At 33.1% G+C, this 24,012-nt stretch overlaps 1 long non-coding RNA gene across 1 annotated transcript; it reads right to left on the bottom strand.

Moving 5' to 3' along the window:
* Positions 1 to 13,597: 13,597 nt before the first annotated feature.
* On the bottom strand, positions 13,598 to 15,658 carry LOC123661991. Its single transcript, XR_006744423.1, has 2 exons — positions 15,297 to 15,658; positions 13,598 to 13,796 (listed from the first exon to the last, which is right to left on the bottom strand). It is a non-coding gene; the product is annotated as an uncharacterized LOC123661991 (long non-coding RNA).
* Positions 15,659 to 24,012: the final 8,354 nt, after the last annotated feature.

Here is a 24,012-nt window from a genome sequence, read left to right as displayed (position 1 = left end):
AGAAACGTATTAGACAGTCGTCTTCTGAAAAGAGTGATGTTGAAACCGAAAACACTCCATGCCTACATTCTACAGAATTATATTTCGACTCCAAGAAAGGTTGGATTGCTTATTCTTCTTGTGGTAAATGGTTACATTATGGCTGCACAGGAGTGATGATAATGATGCCGAAGCAACATTCATTTGCGAGTTCTGCACTCCTGAATAGTCGAGAGAATAGCTATACCCCATCTTGCCCATTAGGCCCACCCCATCTTACCCGACCTATCGGGCATGATGGGGTGATATGTCATATTTTACATTTTGTTATATTATTAACAATTCTGTGGTGCTGTGTTCCTGATTTCAATTTAATATGTAAGATTGATAACTACAAGCCTGATTAAGAATAAATATGATTATGAAACCATGAACCCCTACGATTTCTGGAGCTTTAAACCTTAACTACCCCATCTTGCCCGGTGTTCCCCTACATATATTACAGATAGCAAGTAAGTGTATATAAACATAGATAATAATGACAATAGGAAGGCGCAGTATAATAATAAAAAATAAAAAATAATAATAATAAAAAAAAGTCAATGTCTTTTTGCATGTAAGATATCAATTATGTTAGCAAATTTTGGTTAGGGATACTAAGATAGAATAATTAGTTCTCTTAATGTAAGCTGCAGTAGTGTACCAAGTAAACGATCACTAACAAAACTAAAAATTGGAATAACAAAAGCACGGTCATTATAAGCCTGTGGACATAACTTTATATATATATAAAAAAAATAGATACGGCACGTCATACTCCCGTGGATTGTGTCGCGTGTTGAGCTCTGGTGGGCGCAGCATGCTTGGCAACAAGAGGTGCTGATCAGCCGTTGTCTCCTTCTGCGTGGAGGTCATGGTGCTAAAGGAGGCTGCGGAGTGACACCTAGAGGTTGACACCCACGCTGACATCCACGTTGACCCGCTCCGTAGTAGACGATCAGGGGTAGAAGATGACGATATGCGTTTCTTCACCCTTTGAAATAAAGTGGGAGAAGGGCACCATTCTTCCCATTTGCCACCGGGGTAATAGAGCGGTCACGGATCCCTTGGACGTATAGGCAAAGGCGGCCCGCACAGGTGGGCTAACCCTCGAGGCGTCACGGTAGCATGCGAAAGCGATCGTGTGTGGCCTCGTTATGACGATGAGCGCACCGCTGGATTTTATTTATTTATTTATTTAAACTTTATTACACAACTCCAAAAAAAAAAAAAAAAAACAACAACAACACATCAAGATAACACGTTGCGCAAAAGGCGGACTTAAGGCCGTACAGCTTTATCTACCAGTCAACCTTAAGGCGTAAAAAATAGTAAAAGTAAGTGTGGATTTTAGTCGGTTTTTCGGCTTGTTCAGTCCGGGCTAGGAGCTCCACACTCCCGCTGGCCTCGTCAGCGGGGGCCGTGTTTTCCAAATTTAAAAACAAGGTCAATAAGTTAAAATGGATTGCTTTAATATTAGAATATTTAATAGAGCATATTCTTGTATATCTCCGAAACAAGAATATTGGCTATGCCATACCCAAGACAATCTGTTATTAAGGTAGAAGAGAAACATAGTCATTGTTGTGCAGTCAATCCGGCAACCATCAATTTATACCAGGAAAACAGAGGCCGTATCGGCGCCTTGCACCTGTCTTATCCCAGGTGCGGTACTGAATGCACCGTGTATGAGAAATTTAAGCCGATTTGTGGTTTGATGTAGATGTTTGACCTCAAATTTTTGAGTTGAACATAATTAAATTGTCTGACTTTTCATATAATACTTTGTAAGATGCTGGTTGGTTTAGCTGCGAAAATCTATTTTAGATTTCAAATACTCTTTGAAATGTTCATAGCAATTTAGGAATGATTGCATTAGTTTGATTATTTTAAGGAAAATAATGTCTGAGATATTTATTGTTTATTTCATTTTTATAATATAATTTTTTGTTTATAAAAAGATACAGTGTACATATAACATTACGCAGATACAGGTGTATACAATATTTGAAATAAAACTAAAGAAAATATACAAAAAAAAAAAAAATAAAGATAAAACGCTAAAAGAACATCACAATATTTAAACAATAAAAAAGTTAAAAAATTAAAAAGAACGTTTAGAATCTTAAACACTAATCATTGGTGGAGCGTGACAGAAGAAATAGTATTTTACATTTTCTTCTGAAGAGTCGTTCGGACTCGCTAAAGTTTTCGATGTCATTTGTTAAAAGCATTGTATGTTCACATACTCGTACATCTGTTTAACGGGGAAAATTTTCCTAGATTAGTTCTACATAAGGGAATGCTGAAAATCGTTAGGCATACTTGCTGTACTGAACTCTGGAAACTAACCTATCGTGTAAGCCAGTCGAAAAATAACTTAACTAGAAAATGGTGTGAACTCATGTGTTTTGCTTATAGTCAGCACTCTGGGCAGACGAATTGGTGACCGCAGGGCTGGTTTTGTCACACCGAAGATGCTGCTGCCCGTCTTCGGCTTGTGTATAAAAAGCCAGTAGTTGGATGGTTATCCCGCCATCGGTCGGCTTTTTAAGTTCCAAGTTGGTAATGGAACTTTGTTATCCCTTAGTCACTTCTTACGATACCCACGGGAAAAGAGAGGGTGGCTATATTCTTTACTGCCGTAACCACACGGAAAACAATTTAGTATAGAGTTAAAAAAATTCTTTGATATATCCCGGATTACCTGGATATTGTATTTTGTTTTTCGTAATTTATTCTTCATACTCGAAAGCTATGTTTAATATCCTTTGAGCATTCTCGGCTGTTCCGCGCCTACCATAAGGTTCTCCATTCTATGCTGCCTACACGTCTGGTTTATAAATTACTCACTGTAATTGAACCATGATTTTTAAATTAGTTATCTATAATGATTAAATGTATTTTTATAAATATTTTTTTTGAAAATCAAATGAGAAATCTCATGTCAATGATCTTTAAAAGGTAATAACTAACTAACTACCTATAAAATGAAAATCATAAAAATATTTAAACATAATCTGCAGAAAAGTAATCTTTTTATAAATTTGATTGAAATAGGTATTATAATTTAAACTTTTTATTTCTTTACTAAAGCAAGCCCTTGAACGTTTTCTAAATTCCGTTTTAAGGAAAAAAATGTGTAGCAAACAGGCAAATAGCAATCAGTAGCATTTGCGAACTCTAACTGAGTAAACATATTTGAGCGAGCTGCCCGCACCGTTCAAAGTTGTTGTCAAAGTACTCCAATTCTTCTGCTCTCTTTGTACAAAAAATCCTTTTAGTAATGTCAATTGGTACGCTAAAGAAAATATTTAAATGTTTTGTATAAGTGTGTTTCCGTATTATATTAGATTTAGATTAGTTTGAATTATTTAGATTATATGTGATTTCTCTGCAACGAAATTTTTTTTGTGGAATTTTATATAAAACTGTTAATAAATGTGTGTAATGGATGTAAATGTTGACTTTTTAATTGCAAATATAATTTTTTTTAATGTCCCTGAGATCGATCCATGTGGTACGCCTTTATTTACCGAAAAACAATCCGACCGATTTCTTGGCCCATCGTCATTGATAATTTCAAGTATCTGCTTCCTATTTTCTAGATAACTAGTGAACCATTTTATAGTTTTAGCGTTGTATGCGTAATTTTTTAATTAATCCAAAAACAGTTTCCTGTTTATCGTACTAAACGTACGAGAGAAGTCAAACAATACTAGGACTGTGCCTTCTCTTACGTCCTGAGCGCATAAAATATTGTCTATAACAACCAACAACTCTATAGAGGTGCTGTGATATTTTGTAAACCCAGACTGCTTCTCTGGTAAAATTTTATCCAGTGTTTCTCCCTTCGTCATTTTAATTTAAATGTGAATTATAATTTTTTATTGTGTATGTATATTTTGTATTATTATGAATGTACATTTAAATGTAACTACTTTTTTTGCACGCCTCATAACCGCAGCGGATGAGGTTGTACTCTACCTTACGAATAATAAATCAATTGATTTTTATCAAGCGATTTTTTAAACTAAAATTGTCTCTATTTATTTTCTATCGCACTTGTAGAACAATATTTACATATAAATGTAATGGAAAAGCACTTATGACATTTTCAAAAGACATTTTGCATTTTAATAATTAAAAAAATGTTTATAAAATTATTCCGTGGACGTCCGGCTGTCAAATGTATGTATTAAAACTGGCGTGGTCACGATAACTGCTGAAAAACTAAACCGATCAAGTTCATTTATTTTTTTATACGCTTCAGCATGATTTAAAACTAAGTCCTTTCGAAGATCACGGCCTAATTCAATGTAGTTTATTTATAATTAGAAATAAACTAAAAAATCCACTAATCGAAAAAATAATAAGAGTTAAAATAATCTCGAGTCGTTTGTTAAAGCTGACACGTACTTTTATCGTTATAAGTTAGCAATAAAGCAATCAAAATCAATTTCATGGCAAAAATGTGATTATGAGGCGTGCGCTTTTGGATTTTCCAAATTTTTTATGAATACACTTGCTGTTGTTGTAAAATTACATGTTTCCAAAATTAATGGATACTGGAAAAATTTTAGCTTAATTGTACAATTTTTTCTTTGAAATCAGTAACCATTTTATAAATGAAATGTGTGTGTATTCATTACGAAATAATTTATCTACCGTCGCCGAGCAAATACGTACGTTTCCCGACATAGTTAGTATCTGAGCTAATCGCAACGGGCGTGTGGGTCGCTTCCTACCGCCGCACCGCGCCCGGATATTGGCGACCGCCTAGATCCGTTGACCGATGACCGCTTGTCTGTCTACTTTATTGCCGTCTCATGCTTATATTTATCGTTGGATACTTGTAAGCTGCGATTGGTATTTAAGGATCTTTAGCGTTTGAGAATATATCGTGAAATTTAGTTCTTTCCAATAATCTCATGCTTCAGACAGATGTCTTGCACGTTTTAAGGTTGAATTGTAGGCAAGGTTATATTACTATCAGTCTTCCTTTTTCTCATTATATTTGCGTAAATGCGTAGTAAAGTTTAAGTGATAAAATTTGTCAATTTAAATTTTTCCTGGTTTGGTATACATTACAGCCTATACAGTCCACTGCTGGACATAGGCCTCCACAAGTTTACGCCAAAAATAACGTGAACTCATGTGTTTTGCCCATAGTCACCACGCTGGGCAGGCGGGTTGGTGACCGGTTTGGTATATTTTTATATAATTGAATTCTTAACATCAATAATGGCGTTACTTGGCTTAAGTTTGGCTTAGACCAAATTTATTCAAAATAGAAACTATTGAATCAAAAGCTCATCGTTCTGTTTTAGGATTACGTATTATTTTTTTTGCGACAAAGTCAGCCTTGCGGTCACCAACCCGCCTGCCTAGCGTGGTGACTATGGGCAAAACATATGAGTTCACGCCGTTTTTAGCATGAACTTGTGGAGGCTTTTGTCCAACAGTAGACTGCGATAGGCTTAAGTGATGATGATGATGATGATGATTCCTTTTTTCTATATATGGAAATCATAAAAATTAACCACAAAATTTAATGAGATTGACATTAACATTAATCATCATCATCATCATTAACATTAATGACTTTATATAATTAAATACCAAATTTGATTTAAAATTAAAGTAACTTAGTCATTAACACAGTCACACTATTATTAGAAAAAATTGCGTCGTTACTAATGTTATTTAAATTAAATTATATTCAGAACATGAGACATAAATTTTAAAAGTGTATAAACGACTTGACAAATATTATTTATTTATTGCTCGTCGTGTGGGAGCATTTGGAAAATTGTAAGCGATTAATACTGGCCAGCGTATCATCTCTAAGCGACATAAGGCGTATGGCAACCAAACGTAAAATTTTCGATTATGGTCCCTTTAGCCGGAGAATATCTTGACAAATGCCCTAATAAAAAGGCTCACCGCGCACCCGAAACGTTTGAAAAACCATTTACAAGGTTTATCGGAGCTATGGAAATAATAACTGAAGCCGTTATCGTCCTAAATCGATCTAATTTAAAATTATTGTTATCGTCATCCCTTTATTTTTATTAGGCGCGTCATATTGTGAAGCGAACGAAATATTTTTGCGTAAAAATTTTAATTGAGAACGCCATTTTTGTATGCAAGTATATTTTGCATGCTTAGTTTGACATTGTTGCGTAAACTAAGCCTTATATTATAATATAGCCTTATATTATATATCACGCTTCAGCCTGTAATATCCCACTACTGGACACAGGCCTCTTTCCCCATGTAGGAGAAGGATCAGAGCTTAATCCATTTAATTTATATATAAATTATATATATATATATATATATATATATATATTTAATTGGTGCCTTATTTATATATATATATAAAAATTTCCAAAACTACTAAATAAAACTCCGAAACTACTAAATCAAATTTATCAAATTTTGTAATTTGGTCCAACTTCGGATACGCACTTGCAACTCCTCTTGTGTTGCAGATGTCCATGGGCGACGGTAGCCGTTTAACATCAGGTGGCTTCGTCTGCTCGTTTGCCCCTATTCTTAAAAAAAAAATAATATGGTAGTTTTTATCTCAATATTTGTAATTCCAAATTAAATGTTTGTTATACGACTTTAGTTTGTATTTATCGGTTAGTTCTATAAAATCCTAATAGATGGCGGTTTGGTATCTAAGTTGCGCAAATATCCGGTAGATGGTACCGTATTTCTATTTGTAGATGGCGTGTTTGACTATAGAATTTACATATATTTTAATGAATTATAATTACTGAGCCATAGCAACGCGTGGCTGGGTCAGCTACTTCGAATATATCTATTAGTTTAAAAGTAAAACTTTAAACAGTAAGTGCGTTTCAGAAACGTTAAAGTTAAATGTATTTGACATAAGCCGTAAATATGTAGTTCCCGTATTTCTTGCTACTGGCATCCTCAAGAAAAGAGAAAACAGACATTTTCTAGGCAATTTTATTCCAATTTAGAACTTGCTTTTGTTTTCCATCCGATAAGATTGTCATGAAACATGAACCTAATTTACATAGATGGTCACCAGTCTAGAACCGTCATCCTGATATCTCCCTAAAAGAAAAAATGTTCATTACATAAATATAATTTTTTAAATATTAGTGACAATGATGATGCAATAATTTAAAAAATATATATATTCTTAATAACTTATGAACTTAAAAAATCTTTAACTGAATGACTTATATAATTACCTAAAATAAAAATAAACACAACACACACACACAAACGCACGCACATACGTACACGCGCAAACATAATCTCAGTACTAAAACTCTTGTAATAATTTTAAGTTTATATTTGTAAGTTTGTCTATAGAAGAGCGTGATATCCTAACAAAGGTAGTAAAAAAAAAAACACAGGTAGATCACATGCTTAAAAATGTGTGCTGGCAACGGTATCAGTATATGTACAAATTCAAAAAAAAAAAATAATAATAATAAGTGAAAAATCGGATTTTGAAACTAAATATTTTTGATCAGATAATATTAAGATAATAAAAGTTTCGAACAAAAGTAACATTATCTGGATTTTAGGGTCGACATCGATTCAACCGTACAGCAAACAATTGCCTTTTGTTCCTTCGACATTGAAGATGGGTAATTAATTACAGCCACCGTCACTTCTCAGGTTCACTCGTCGGCTCCGCGAGATTGACTGATCACCTCAACCCGGCCTTTAGAAGCTGAAGATTATATCCGTTCATCTTTATCTCGAAAATTAAACCTATTCATTTTCATTATCAGAATGTTTTAATTATGATTGGAACAGATTAGAAGAAAATTTATCAAAGGTAAAATAATTATAATATTTTCTTTTAAAATCATCATTGAAATGAAACTTCAAATTTTGATAATGTTAATATAATTGTGTCGAGTTAAATAATATTCTGCATAACATAGAGAAAAAAAACTACATAACTCTCTGTTATAAAAGCAAATAATGCACTGTGTACTTTTTTTTCTTTCGACGAAGAAAATATGAAACCGTGGCGTTCCTTAGATCTGAATGGAATAAAAGCGTAAGGAAGGCATCCAAGATAACGGCCATTCAAAAAAGGGAAATGCTAAAAACAAATTCAAAGGGAAAAGTAAGTAAATTATAAAACTGCGCAGCGCGCTCTTTGTCTTTGGGCTGCTACTGTCAGTTATCGCCCATTGTTAGACAAAGTAACCGCAGGAAGAATGTCTACATTATAACCTCGGTATCTAATATAAAATTCTTAAGAGAGTATGAGATACTTTTATTTAATAACGTGAAATCATTATCACCATTTGATCTCTTGATTTGGTATATGTACCTACTTATTTATTTATTTAACAATTTTTTATACGTACAAGATTATACACAATATTTTGTCATGGAGACTCACGTATAATGGGTGTGCTTATCCCTGTGAGAGATTTCTTCCAGCACACCCAAAAAGGAACGATTACAGACAGAAATTAAAGTAGGTAGACAGACGTACAAAAGAAAATATTAAATAATTGATATATATATACACATATACGCGCGCACACACACACATACATATATATACACACATACACACACACACACATACAGACACATATGGACATGCACACGCGCAATGATACTCACACAGTCCATATACATATATACTCATACAAAATATATATTTAACTGACACACAAAATAATAATATTCAAATATAAATATATTATACCCACATAGTTAAAATTATGATAAGGAAAGATAATGCTCTTTTAATTTTTTCTTAAATGTATATATAGACGTGCAAGTGCGAATTGATGACGGCAATGAATTCCACAGCCTAGCTGCGTGGACAGTATAGGAATTAGTATAGAAACCAGAAGAGTGTGAAGGAATACGCAACAATAGTTGTACGTTGGATCGGCACGAGGAACCAGGAGGATGTAAAAATTCAAAACGCTCGCGAAGGTAATTCGGTGACAAGGGATTAAATAAAATGTTATAAAGGAGACAAAGAATATGAGTATTCCTGCGAAGCCTAATGGGAAGCCATTTGAGCTCACTTCGAAACTTAGAGACGTGGTCAAACTTACGAAGTCCAAAAATAAAACGAATGCATGAGTTCTGTAGTCTCTCTAGTTTATTGAGTTGTTCTTCAGTAGCATCTAGATAACAAGCATCAGCATAGTCAAGGAGAGGAAGTAAAAGTGATTGAACAAGAATAGTTTTAGTTTTAATGGGAAGAAAGTATTGGAGATTTTTTAGTGAATGAAATGAATAATGTACTTTTTTAGAGATTTCACTGATATGTTTGGACCAAGACAAGTCGCGACTAAAATGAAGACCAAGATTTTTTGCCGTGTCGACATAATTAATAGGTACGCCATTATACGTCACAGTAGGAACATTATAAGTGGATAGGCAAGAGTGCATATAACGGCTACCAACAATCAGTGCCTGTGATTTTTCGGGGTTGACGACAAGACCAAAACACTCAGCCCAGTAGCTAATACGATTAAGGTCTTCATTAATATGAGCAACAGCAGCCGTTACATCCGCAACACTAAATTGTCGATACAGTTGTAGATCATCAGCATAGAGGTGAAAATTGGAAGAGATTACCGTTATAATTGTATTTATGAAAATAGAGAATAGTAAGGGAGACAACACTCCACCTTGAGGAACACCCGTACTAAGAGTGCACCAATTTGAATAACATTCACCCAAGCAAACACATTGTGAACGATCCCGGAGATAAGAATCGAACCAGCTACACGCAGAGGAAGAAACATTTAAAGATCTTAAGATACTTAATAAAATGTCAAAATCCACAGAATTGAATGCATTGCTGAAATCCAGCAAAACAACAACCGTAAGATTCTGATTCTCCATAGCAAATCTGATATCCTCCGAAACTTTCACAAGCGCAGTAACAGTGCTATGTCCCGATCGGAATCCAGACTGCCAAGGGTTCAGAAGACAGTTAGTTAGCAAGTATCGAGACAATTGCTCATGCACAATATGCTCCAGCACTTTAGAGAGGAAAGGAAGTATGGAGATAGGACGAAAATGTGTTAGTGAAGTAGGTTTGTTAATTTTTGATAAAGGGACAACGTGGGCTTTTTTCCACGCTGACGGATAAACACAACTAGAGATAGAGTAATTAAATAAATGAGTTAGTATGGGAAGAAATTCTGGAAGAATGATACTTATCATTCTGGAACATACTCCATCTTGACCAGCAGCAGTAGAATTTATAGATAAAAGATGTTTTTTAACTTCGTGTTCACTAATCGGTTGCAAAGCAAAAGAAGAACAATTTGGTAATAAAGATTTGGATAAGTCCGATATAGTTTTTGATTTTTTGTGGTCGTCCAAAGAAATAGGTGAAGTTGAAAAGTAAGAGTTTAAAGCGTTGATATCTACAGAATTGTCACAAGAAGATGGAGATTTTCCAATACCAAAAGATTTAAGGAATTTCCAGACATGTTTACCGTCAGAACTTTCAATAGTGCTGTGAATATAACGACGCTTCGCCTCACGACACATTTTATTGCATAAGTTACGTAGGGACCTGTACCGATCCAAGTTGAAATCAGATGCATTTTTTCTTAAGCGTGACTTTGATTTATCACGCTTGGTCATACATTGCCTTATTGCAAGGGTAATCCATGGCGCTGGGTTATGTTTCAGTTTTACTCTTTTTAAAGGAGCATGTTGATTAAATAAATCAGTTATTGTAGAGTTCAACCAAGCAACCTTAGCGTCAATACTTACCTCGTTATAAAATGGTGCACAATCAATTTTGGAAATGTCTAATTTCAGTTTTTCAACATCGATATGACTGAAGCTGTGTGTGAAGTGTGTGTGCTGTGTGGCTACGGCACTAAAGAATTTAGCCACCCCCTCTCTTCCCGTGGGTGTCGTAAGAGGCGACTAAGGGATAACAAGGTTCCACAACCACCATGGAACTAAAGAAGCCGACCGATGGCGGGATAACCATCCAACTGCTGGCTTTGAAATACACAGGCCGAAGACGGGCAGCAGCGTCTTCGGTGCGACAAAGCCGGTACTGCGGTCACCAACCCGCCTGCCCAGCGTGGTGACTATGGGCAAAACACATGAGTTCACGTTATTTTTGGCGTAAACTTGTGGAGGCCTATGTCCAGCAGTGGACTGTATAGGCTGTAATGATGATGACTGAAGCCTCGACGATATGAATACAAGATTTTACGATTAGAGCGGCGGATTTTAAATGATAGAAAAATAAGATCATGGTAGGAAAAACAAGAGGTTAATTGGCCATGAGCGGAAACAAGTTCAGGAGAAGAGACGATAATAAGATCAAGAAGAGAAGGAGTGGTATTTGGAAAGTGATGTGTAGCAGACAGTGGAAGGCAATGTAAGTTTATTGAAGAGAGAATAGAAAGAAGTTTACACGAACGAGCATCGTTTTTAATTAAACACGTATTAAAATCACCTAAAAGTAAAAAATTTTGATAGATAGGAACAAAATTAAAAAGGATGTTTTCTAAAGTGGAGAAATAATCTATATGGATAGAAGGACTGTAAAGGACGCCTAAAAGTGTTTTGGAAAACCCAAAGTTGATTTCAAGAAAAAGGAATTCTGCTGATTTCGAATATTGGCTTGCGGAGGAATAAACAATTTTGTACGGAATATCAGCTCGCAAATAAATGCAAACCCCACCACCACCCTTACCGACTCTGTCATTTCTTATTAAAATAAAACCAGGTAGGGTAAACTGAATAGATGGCAAGGAAGGTTTTAGAAAAGTTTCAGAAATTAAGATGGCATCGACAAGACTGTTACTGAAGGTCGCAGAGAGATCAGAGAAATGTGCGGGTACACTCTGAGCGTTTATATGGACAATGTTTAAATTACGAGAAAAAGGTGCAAAGATAGAACGCAGTTGATCATTCATTGGCGAGACTTGTGCATCATCGCTTTCTGCACTAAAATAGTCGTCAGAAGAAGAGCCAGAATTTAAACTTAAATTAAATAAACTACTGTTCATAATAAAATAAATACAAATGAATCAGCCTAAAATATATAAATAAAGGTATAATAAACTTAATTTTAATTAAACTACTAAATACACTACAAAAAAGTTTTGAATTATAATATAATACAAAACACACTCAAAACATAATAAATAGCATACATAAAAAAAAACAAGTGAAAAAAAAAATGCAAAATAATAAAAATCATGTAACAAATTAAAAAAAAAAAACAAGATAGTAGAACTAACTTTGTCGCATGTCTTCTATTGTCAGGCTAGTCATTCAAATCACTATATTATGTTAAATATTAATGCATATCCGTCAGCTTGTATACTAGAAATCAATTAAACCAAACAATCAATACAAATTAAAAACTAGCTGTGTTAGCGACTTCGTCCGCGTGGTGTAGTGTACATATTTAACATGTTCAACGTATATCTATAAACTGGTATAACTTTTTACGAACACTAAATGTCAAGCCAAACCGGCCACAACAAATTGGCAGAACCCGTAGACAGAGTAAACTATAGACTACTGCTCAGCGTGGCCACATGAGATAGAGAATGATGACGTAATAAACCTTGCTAGTGTTGTCATACAAAAACATTTACCCCGTTTGAAGTAATTGAGATAATACTGTCAGTGGAAAGGATAAAATGCTAAAACGGTATTTTAGAAATCATAGGTTTGTAGTTATTCCTTTTAACGGACTTCTACACTAATATTATAAAGCTGAAGAGTTTGTTTGTTTCGTTGAACGCGCTAATTCCGGGAACTACTAGTTCGAATTGGAAAATTATTTTTGTGTTGAATAGTCCGTTTATCGAGGAAGGTTAAAAGCCTTACTCATCATGGCTCATTATATTGGCTTATTTTGTCGTTATGCATCCTATACCAATAGGAATGGAGCCTCAATGAAAAATATTTCTTTTGAAACCCTTCGTTTCGTGGGCTGCGTAAACTGTTAAAGTTACGTAATAATAATAATTATTTATGACGGAATTGTAACCTTTTAAAAGCCCTAAAATAAAGTCTGCGACAGCATACCTATGTCTATCTTTTAAGGTTAACTCACTGTAATCGTTTTTATGGTTATCAAAGTTACTGTAAAATAATTTTTAATTATAATAATGATTTGCGAAGGGGACATTATAAATATGGTATTAATAGTACCCAAATGCATTTGTTATTAATTATAAGGATTATTGAACAAAACTGCCCTTGACATTGCTTGATTTTAACGGATATCTTAGGAGATATCATAGTTTCAAACAAGTACCACGCACACATATATAACGTACAAGCCGGTCACTATTAGCTCTGTGAGGTTGGTACCTCGAACCAATTTCGTGGTCGAAATAACTCAAAAACTATCGACTGATTTTAAAAACTATATCATTAAAATGCTAAGTTAATACTGAGTGACCTAGGCTATAGAAATAGCCTCATCAGTCATCAACCAAGATTCGGTTGTTAATCTAAGTTGAATTGTTGCCAGACGTAGCTGCGAGCAACAGCTAGTAACTAAGAAAAAAAGGAGAAGGAAATAAAACAACACAAATTAGTGAATAGTGAATTTATTGCCCTCTAAACAGTACAAGCTTATTGTGTATGTTGCAAATTCTATCGCTGGGTGAAAAAAACTGTTTTGTAGTATGATGTATGCGTACTTCAAAGTAATGCACGGCGACTGCTTTCACCAACAATTTCGTCCTGTGGCAGCTACCCAAACTTCACGCAAATTCTGCTTAATCGGAAAACTGCAATCATAAAATTATATATAAAGCTAAATATAAAGTTTAGATACGCCATTCTATTAACTATTTGACATTCTTGAAAAGTTACATACTAAGGCCTGAGCAAATAACCTTAAGCATTCGTTCTCTCTTTGCCTCTATGAAAAAAATAAACAACCATTATGTTATCAATACTATGTAGAAATTTAATGTACTTTTATTAGTTTGAAATTTCTTTCCGATAACAAGTAGATACTTCCAAAAAAAATATATTTAAAAAACTATTTTTCAGCTTACAGATCATGAATTATTATTATTTTATATTTTCTTGTTTATACACAATAATTAAAAATATATATTACACAAATAATAATCATAATAATAACCCATGACCCATGTGTTAGTTACTTTACCCCTTTAAACAGGGAGAAGAAAATGAAAGCATTATAATAATTTATTTAAAAATATGTACATGTATGGTACATACAGAAAACATAAAGTACAGTTTACTCAGTGTACAGTTAAGATTTTATATAAACTAGATTAATTGATCAATAAATCACAAAATTATAAACATTATTGGAGTATTATTTCATTTTTGAGATAAATATCAAAGTAACTTAAAGGCAATATAAAAAAAAAATATAATGGTAAGACCTATTGTAAAACTATTAATAATATCTGTGTATCCTTGTAGGGTTTTTTTAAAGGCAGTTTTTAAAAATCCTTTTGCAGTTAAAATAGTTTAGTCCATATATGTTAGTATTTGCATTTACTCTATTATAAAGCAGTGGACCTAAGAATATATAATATTGTGTAGCAAATGTATGTTTTATATCCGTTTTTAACAGAGAAACAATATCTTTCCGTCTTTTACTCGTGTATTCCGAGTAGAAAAGTAATTCTGTGTGCTGCTTTAGAACTACATTCAATACGATCAGTTGACAAACAGTACTGTAAATGATCTAATATAATGCCTAAATACTTTAGTTTATTTATTATTCTTTTGGTAGGACGTGTACAATTATTACTAGTGGAAGGAGTTGAGAGGTGGTGAGCATACAATGATTGGTTAATTAAATTAGGAGTATGTTTTCCGTTTGCGCAACTAAAACTTTATGTATATAATATAATAATAATAATAATAATAGAAGCAATATATGAAATTATTATTTCGGTAGATCCATTTTGTTTTGACACAGCTTAGGACAAACTCTATTAATAATTATATAAAAAACTTGAGATAATAAAAAACATAATCTAAAATTAATGACCGATATTTGATAATTGCAGAAATAAAAATAAATAAAATTTGTCAATAAGTTGTCTTTTATTAATTTGTGGGGCTTTTGTTATACGAAACTAGAAACACTGAAATTAGGTTATGTTAATTAAAATATCAATAAAATATTATAAAATTTAGATACATAAGCTATAAATCCAATTAGGAATCGTTTTTAAAGATAAAACTGGGCTTCGGAAAGCAAAATAATTATATAATTATAACAAACAAGGAATACTTACGAATGAAAAGACAATCCTGCAATTTTCCGTTCACTATCGCTTTTACAGCCAAGAACACTACACCGAACCATTGTAAACAATTAGAATTTGCCTTTATCTTCTTTAATTGAACAAAATCAAGTCTGTTTATATTTAAACTTAGCTAAATAATTGAAAATTTTACAGCACAATGTCTCGAAGGTCAAACTTGTTTAGCAAAATGTTTGTGCTGGCCTTGAGAAAACCGGCACGCAATGAGAGATGCAAATAGTTATGCTCTATCTCTTTTTTCCTAATACGTTGTCCCTATTTGTATTTCTGTTTAGTGGGAACGAAAAGGAATTATCACGCAGTCTATAGTTTACTCTGTCTACGGCAGAACCACATACAAGTCGGACAAGCCGCTTCACACCAAGAAATACAAAAAATAAAAAAAAAAATAAAAATAAAACTGACAACCATTGTTTCGGGTGCTATTTGCGTTGATAAAGGTGCCAATAATATTCCTCTCATACATCTTAAACATACAGACAGCGACCAGTTACATTTTTATTATATGTATTGATAATACACTAAGAATAATATAGTGACAAAGACATATAAAAATTTAAGGAAGGTAATACTAAATTTTATGTTATCAGAGTGAGTAAGCCGTGACAAAGAAATTAAACGAATACCCTACAATACAATAACAGAATTTACGAAACAAAACAAAATAATGCGACAAACAAAACACTCTGTAAGAAGCCTGAGAATTGCAACAAAATCATAGTTAAATTATAACTTGCGCCTTGGTTTCCGAGGAGATTTCGCGATGGGCTTCGTAGTTTCCTTGGAAGCGCTGTCCCCTGCCTGTACCTGCAGCTTCGAAGTTGCTGGACATTGAGATATGACTGCTTGTAGTTCTGACATAGTTTCGACTTTACGGCGTGTCTTGTCTGGGAGCAGTATCACAATTTTCCCATCAGAAGTCCAGCAGCTGTTAATACCGAATGTTTTTCTAGTCTCCATAAAAACATTGTGTCTTGACTTTGTAAGAAATTCTGAGATCGTGACACCCGTGCCTTTCAGAAGAGTTTTTGATGTCCAAACAGACTGCCTACTAGACAGGGAGTGGAATCGAACTAAAATAGGTCGCGGCTTGCCCTGGCTACTTCCCAGACGATGACACACTTGCAGGTCACTTGCAGAGACGTCAGCACATTCGAGTTGATCGTTGAATATTTTTAAAACTGTATCCTTGAGCTTTTCACTCTTCTCCTCAGCGACCCCATGGATGAGAATTATTTTTCTCCTTAAATGAGCCTCATGGCGTTCCAGGCCAAGTGTTAACATCTCAACTTGAGACTTAAATAGCGTGAGTGTTTTCCACACAAAAGCTTTAAAGTCGAGAAATTCACTAGAAAGAGACTTAAGATCCTGAGGTGAGGCAGCTGCCGTTAAGGAAAGTTTATTCAACCTCTCTTCATAGTTCTTCATACGGGAGTCAAACATGTTAACAATTTCTTGATAGTTAGATGAAAGCTTCATTGATTGATCCATCTTAGTTGGAAGAAAGAATTAAAACTTTTCTTATGCAAAGTAAAGAAGTGATCAAAGGAATGGAGTGTGTGTATTAATGACAATTAACACATTAAAAAAACTCGACTAATTATTAAAATATATATCGAGCAACAAAAACAACGTGTGTCGCCTAATTCTCAATCTACCCTACTACTTATTGATAGTATGTGAATTTAAGATTACCAATAATGTTTAGCGTTCAAGTTTTATAGAGTTTATTTATTTAAGCGTGCCAATTTTTGTATCTGGTTAATTTTTGAACAATAACGTTGTATTAGAAATCCTCTTCATCGAAAAAGGTACACCTCAAAAGCAAAATCTTTAACGATTGCACGGGTTTTATCACCGAATACTTTTACAAACATGTTTAGAACATGTTTAGAACTGAAAATTAAAAAAAAAGTGGAGAAAAGAAGTTTGATAAAAAAACAGCAGTTGTTGATTATAATGAAGATATAAAGCCAGTAATAAAGAAGATGAAAGACGTCAGCGCATTAGCGAACACGCGATACCGAATAGGGTGCGCGGCCGTGCCAAAGATACGGCACTACGGGCGCTGAATAAAAACAACCTGCTAATGAACATCGCGAGTTAATTGCCACCCGGGCAACACTATTCAGTTAAGGATTTCTTGAAAATGCTAATAAAACAATTGTGAGCGTATAACTTTTCAATGAAAATGTTACATTTTTTTTATTATAAAATCTTTATAGATAAGAAGTTTTATCTTATATGTTCTTCCATAAATCTTACTAATAAAAGGTACATATAATGAAACGTTTCGTCAATTATTAGCAATCGTTAAAGTAAAGTAATTGGATGCGTTTTAATATTTCTTCTAACATTCGAAAGTTACATTTGTCGCTACAACAAACACTATGTGTAGCATACGGGTATGGATGTATAAATAGTATCTATTACAGTGGAAATTAATGTGATCGTGGGAGAACCGGGACATCACAGTTCTTTCGATACCAGGATTTACTACTTTTGAACCTTCATTTTTGCGAATAGAAATATCTCATAAATATAGTGGGATTCGATGGTGAGAGAGAATAATACATCAAAAGCTTTTATCAGTTGGATATCATCATTTATCAAGTAGCAGTAGTAGAAGTAGTTGACAAACATTAATCTATTCTAATAGTAAATAATCAACGTTAATAATATTTATTGGAATAAATTCACTTGTAAATATGTGTATTAAAATATAATTCTCAGTCATCATGTGCATTGGTTAATTAGTGCAACTTGACATGAAATTTCGAGTCCCTTGAGAGCAGAAGCGCAATACATTGGTTGAGTTTCATTAGAGACTGCCATTTGCATGATATTCATTACCTTTGCTTCAACATAGTATAATATTCATACAATTTTGGAATATTAAACGTAACAATTTTAACATAAATTTATCGAATCGTATTATTTTGTTAGTAGCAAAAGTAATTATTATTATTATTTTTTAACCAACTTCAAGAAAGGAGGGGGTTACTCAATTTGATAGTTATATTTTAATGTAACTTCTATAACTTTATCGATAACTTCGTCGTTTATGAACCGATTTTGATAATTCTTTTTTGTTGGAAAGGAGAAAGCCCAAGTGTAGTACTATGATAAGGAAACCAGAATCTAATGATAGAATCCCAGAGAAATCGAGGGAAACCCTCGAAAATCGTGGTGTCTACTAGTGTGTTTGTTATTTTTTTCATCTATTTACATTGCACTTACTTGTCGATGTAATTGAAGTCGTTTTTTTTCGTTTGCGAGCAAACAATTATTACGTAGTATTTAATACTTTTTCAAAATAGTGTAATAGAAATAATTAACGAATTTTATTTCAAATATTATGACAAAGTTAAATTTGTATGTATTTGTAATTGTAAAGTATTTACTCCTTAAATTAAGTTGTACTATGGAATAAATAGATATATTATTATTACAGTATATTATTATCTTTTATACTTTATACAATAGAGTATATTATTATCTTTTATACTTTAGGGCAGGCAAGCGCATGATTGGTAAACCGATACCGTAGCCCATGGACGCCTGCAACCAGCGCACCTCCATTACAAGCGCGTTGCCGACCCTACCCCTCCACCGAAGCTCTGGTTGCCTTACTTACTGTTGAAACACAACACAATTTCAGAGCAGTATTATTTAGCTGTGATCTTTTTATCTTTTTTCTACACAATACACACACGGTCGTCTGTTCCTAAAGTAAACAACTTAATGCCTGTGTTATAGGTAACAGCCGACTGGTATATAGCTACATATTTTTCTTTTCGATAAACATACTAATAAATAATACATATACAAATATATAAAAAATATTTATATTACATCCAGACTCGGGGTGGGAATCCAACTCACAACCCTCGGAGCAGAAAGCAGGGTCACTACAAACTTCGCCAACGGGCTGGTCAAGTCATCTTTTGTAATATTGAGTAACTGGGGAAGTACCTCGAGGTGCTCAAAATTTGGACAAGATTTTACCAGCTGTACTCTAAATCAGTAAAACTCTGCGAAAGAAGTCTTGAAATAAAATCAGTCAGTCATTTCTTCAAAAACGAGAAAATATTTTAAAAGGAACATTCCATCAAAGCGGTACCAAAATGCAATCATTTTAATATAAATGACACTAATTTCACAGTCCAAACAATCTTGAAGTCATTGGGTTTCTTTATTTGTATTTGCGTCTAAATTTATTTACCGGAGCCTTTTTCACAAGAAGTAAAAAGGATGCATTAAAATGTTTTCAAAGCATCATTTCGTTAAAGTAAATCTTTTAACAGGTCTTAAATAACTCGACTATTCATTTAAATCACTGTTTGATGTGAATTGTTCCCTCATTATTATGTTAGCTTTTTGTTACTTTTTGATATAAAATATTTGACGATTCTCGGAAAGAATTTATAAAAATGTGTATACATATATAAAAATAGAGACGAGGAAACGTAAATAATTTCATATTCAAAGGTAAATACGAGAAAGCGACGGCTTGTTAACGTCAGTCAACTGATTCATCAAAGTTACAAGCGAGTTAAGAAGTCACGCTATCAATTAAGCCATTGCTCTATTTGTGCCGTCTACGCTGAGCGAGCGTCAGACCGCGGTATCCTTGCGTGCTCCGTTATTTCCGAGGTCCTAGTACTCTTTACGTTTCAAACATGATAACCCGATTGTCGTGTAACGACCTCTTTATCATTGCTGATATATTAGTTCTAATAGTCTTTTCTATGAATTTTAATCGCGAAACTTGTGAAATTAAAAAAAAGTGCAGTTTTTTTTAAATGTTCTTTGACTTTAATGACAATTTAGTATCACGATTTAGTAAGAAATATGTACGTTACGTCTATTTTTATTATTTATCTACATATTTAAATAAATATACAACAATATTATTCTATTTGTTATAAGCACGCCTATGCCTGTCTGTATACCCTGGTCATAATATCCTTCGCAACACGGTTGTTTGGTAGAGGTTGCTTTTTAGCGATAAGGCTGCCTATTGTACAAAGCTAACACTATGTTGTAAATCTAAATATATTGTAGTTTTCTTTGTTGTAAAATAATTAATATTTATTTTTATTATTAATTTTCTTTTATAAAATCAATATCTAAAAGGATATAGGAGATGTTGATTTTTGTTATTGTAGATGTATATACAATAACATCCTGTTAAAATAAATCTTTTTCGACGTTAATGTTGTTACTGTTAAATTTATTAGCTTATATGTCGAATTATCAACGTTCGTATATAAGACTAAACTTTGTTACGTCTATGTATTGCACAAAATCTAATGCTACGATGGTTCAGTACTTTCGTATTCGGGAACAAACTGCGACGTCTCGTTTTTAATAAAGTTCTGAACTTTTAAAAACTTTAATTCAGCAATATTGTTTACCTCTTCCGTTGCTGAGTGTATTTTTACTGACTTTCATGCAGCGTGGTTTGTTTCTAAACTCTACGTCAGTTTTCAGTTATTATTGGTATTTTTATCTTTATGTTGAAAGCTTATCATTATCTGTCTAAAAACATTAGCAAGACGATAGTAATGAGTATTAAGTCAGGCGTTAAAGAATAGGCGATCGCTTATAGTCATAAGTAGAGTTAGGTATTTTTCCTAGAGAGGACGGCGTGGCAGTCTTTATTTGACTCTTTGTTGAGATTAATAATATAACTAAGGTGTTCTTTAATATGTTTACTTTTCTACAGTGGACAAAAAGGTTTCAAGGATAGGTCGGGTCTACTACCGTATGTATTTAGCCAATGCTATGTCTCGGGTGTTCGAATTTTGGTAGGATAGCAAGAACACGTTGAAGTGATGTAGTTACTAGTATAACATAGAATGACGTATAATATTACATTAATTACGTTTTCGTATAATATTATAATATATATATATATATATAATTGGCTTTAGTCCGTCTATTGCAGATGATTAAGACAGTGTCAGATAGGTAATGTATCGCCTAGGACACTCTTCAGGAAAATGCAGAGTTGCCTAAGCTCTGCGCCACCGTCTCGACCTCACTAGCTAAGCCCACAGGAACGATGAGTCGATACGTGTGGAGCTAGTTCGACTGCAGGAGTCTTTTGCATTTTAGAGCTATGCCACGAATGCCTGACGGAGACCCCATTTCAGGTTTCAAATGAAGTTTCCTTCTCCAGGACCTTGATGATTTTGAGCCAGGTTTATCCCTCGGTCGCCTTTTACGACCCCCACGGGAAGAAAGGGGTTGGTGCTATTTTACTCGGTCGACACCACACGGCATCGTATAATATTACATTTTTTGATATTCGTTAAAATCTTTTGAAGATTATTGACACAATAAATATTATCTAAGATTTTATTTTTGTGTTACCCACATTAGGAATTCTAAATAAATATGTCAATGTCATATATCTAATGTCGATGCAACATTAGTCTAGATTCTAGTGCCAAAATAGGGGTTCAATAATTTTAGATCATAAAATAACTTTTACCTACTAGTAATTTTAAGTGAGTTCAATACGAAGCGTGTCACGTAGTTGTTGACCTTTTAGTAGTTGACATGTAGAATATTGAAACGTCGCTGAGTACAAAATCTTTGAGTGTACGAAGTTCTTATTCTATTTGAAACTCAGTTATTTAAATTTCATATTTTACAAAAATTTAGAAAAACTAAACAACAATTATGTATATTTGTATTTGTTACATGTGCGTTAAAGTCTAGCCGTTTCTTCATGACTGCAGATTGTATACATATTCATACAAATTTTTATTTATTATTTGGTTCAATATTATTGAAAAAAATAATGTTTATTAGATTTAAGGTTGAAATTATCTGACTTATAAAAACTCTCTGCTAATTCCTTGCTTAAATTTATGAAAAAATTGTTTATGCTATCAACTGATGACTTGTGGTGTTTCTTTAATATTTAGCGATTTCCTTACTCTACACTGATTTCTTTGTTATATTAATAATATTTTTAAGGACTTTCCGTAACTTTTTGTTTCCATCTTCGGGCATATTTATTTGTTCTTTATCGTATTTTATTCGTTTTAAAAGTCTGTTACAAAAATTTCTATACTTTTTATAAATCGAGCTTTCTTGTGCAGTTTGTCTTTATGTCTTGTGCATTTTAAAAGTCCAGGTGTAAATCAGGATTTAAAATTGTTTGTACGTCTAGACAATGTTAATAATTTAGTGTAGTAACTGCTATTCAAATAGCAGTTCCTTTTTGATTTAAGTAGTAAACTGGAGACTTATTTGAATTCGGATTACTTAACACCTGGACCAAAATGCTGTTAAATACATCTGAGAATACATCATTGTAGTCGTATATTGTTTTGGGTATAGATTAAGCAAAACGGGCCTATGGTCTGTTATTTGAGTTTGTGGTACAATAGCCAAAGAGGAGTATCTGGTTTTTATGAAAACATAATCAGGACAAACTCCACCGACATCCCGCGTAACAAAATTGTGGGTAGGCAATAAACTATAGAAAGAAGTCAAGTTCATATATTTATCTGAATTAACGTTTATTTTCTCATTAAAAATATCTATATTCATGTCTCCAATAATCACAACATAAATAAATAAATATCTATACAATATGCAGATGGTCGTCTGTTCCTAAAGTAAGCAACTTCATGCTTGTGGTATAGGTAACAGACGACCGGTATAGCTACATTTTTTTTTTCAATAAACATACTTATAAATGATACATATATATATATATATATATATATATATATATATATATATATATATATATATATATATATACTACACCCAGACTCGGGGTAGGAATCGAACCTACAATGCCTGGAGCAGAAAGCAGGGTCAGTGCAAACTGCGTCAACGAGCTAGTGAATATAAAAATATTATTAAAATTTGTGACATTATCAAGTCCAAATCCAACGAGGATAGAAAGTTTTCAGTATTATTATATGAGGGTGTTATTATTATATTATGTGGTGCTGTTTAATTTTAAGTTTTTCATGTTTTTAATTTTTTGTGTAAATTTAAAAATCTGCAATGTAGATGTATATTTAGTTTTGTGTAATAATATATTTAAGTATATAAGTGTAAAAAGAACTAGTTGAATAAGTTAAATAAATTATAATAAGTAGGATGTTATATATAATTAAAGTCTAGTCATATATTTATTCTAAGTTTTTCTAGATCCGGTTCCGTAGTAACTTTTATCTGTGACGATTTCTATATTGTTCCTCGCGAGGTCCAGCAAAACATGTAGTTGTAATTTTTCTGAAAGTTTCTTGCTAAGTAAAAACTTTTTTTCGTATTTTGTGTTAAAGTCTCAAAAAAAATAATAAGTTCTTTAAATATGACGTATTTAGTTTTTCAGTATTCGACTTTGATATGTTAAGGGGTTTTATTTTGTTAAATTTAAAAAATTTCTCTCTCACCATGACACTGGAGAATTCTGCTATAATTGGATTTGAGCCATCCTTTGAGTTTGTACGGTAGACATCTCGAATATTCCCGTCACACAGTTCAACCTTTAATATTTTCTCGAGACCTTTTAAAGTATTAAAAAACTTTCTTTATTTTTTCACTACTTTTTGAAATATTACATATTTGTAGTCCTGTGGTACGCGTTATCCTTTCTAAGCTTCCAATTTTTTGTTCAAGCTTACCGATAGTTAGTTTGTCTTGTTTC

This window comes from Melitaea cinxia, chromosome 18 (assembly GCF_905220565.1).
Source record: "Melitaea cinxia chromosome 18, ilMelCinx1.1, whole genome shotgun sequence".
Lineage (NCBI taxonomy): Eukaryota > Metazoa > Arthropoda > Insecta > Lepidoptera > Nymphalidae > Melitaea > Melitaea cinxia.
The sequence above is the reverse complement of the archived record's forward strand: the minus strand, read 5'-3'. Positions and strand labels throughout refer to the sequence as shown.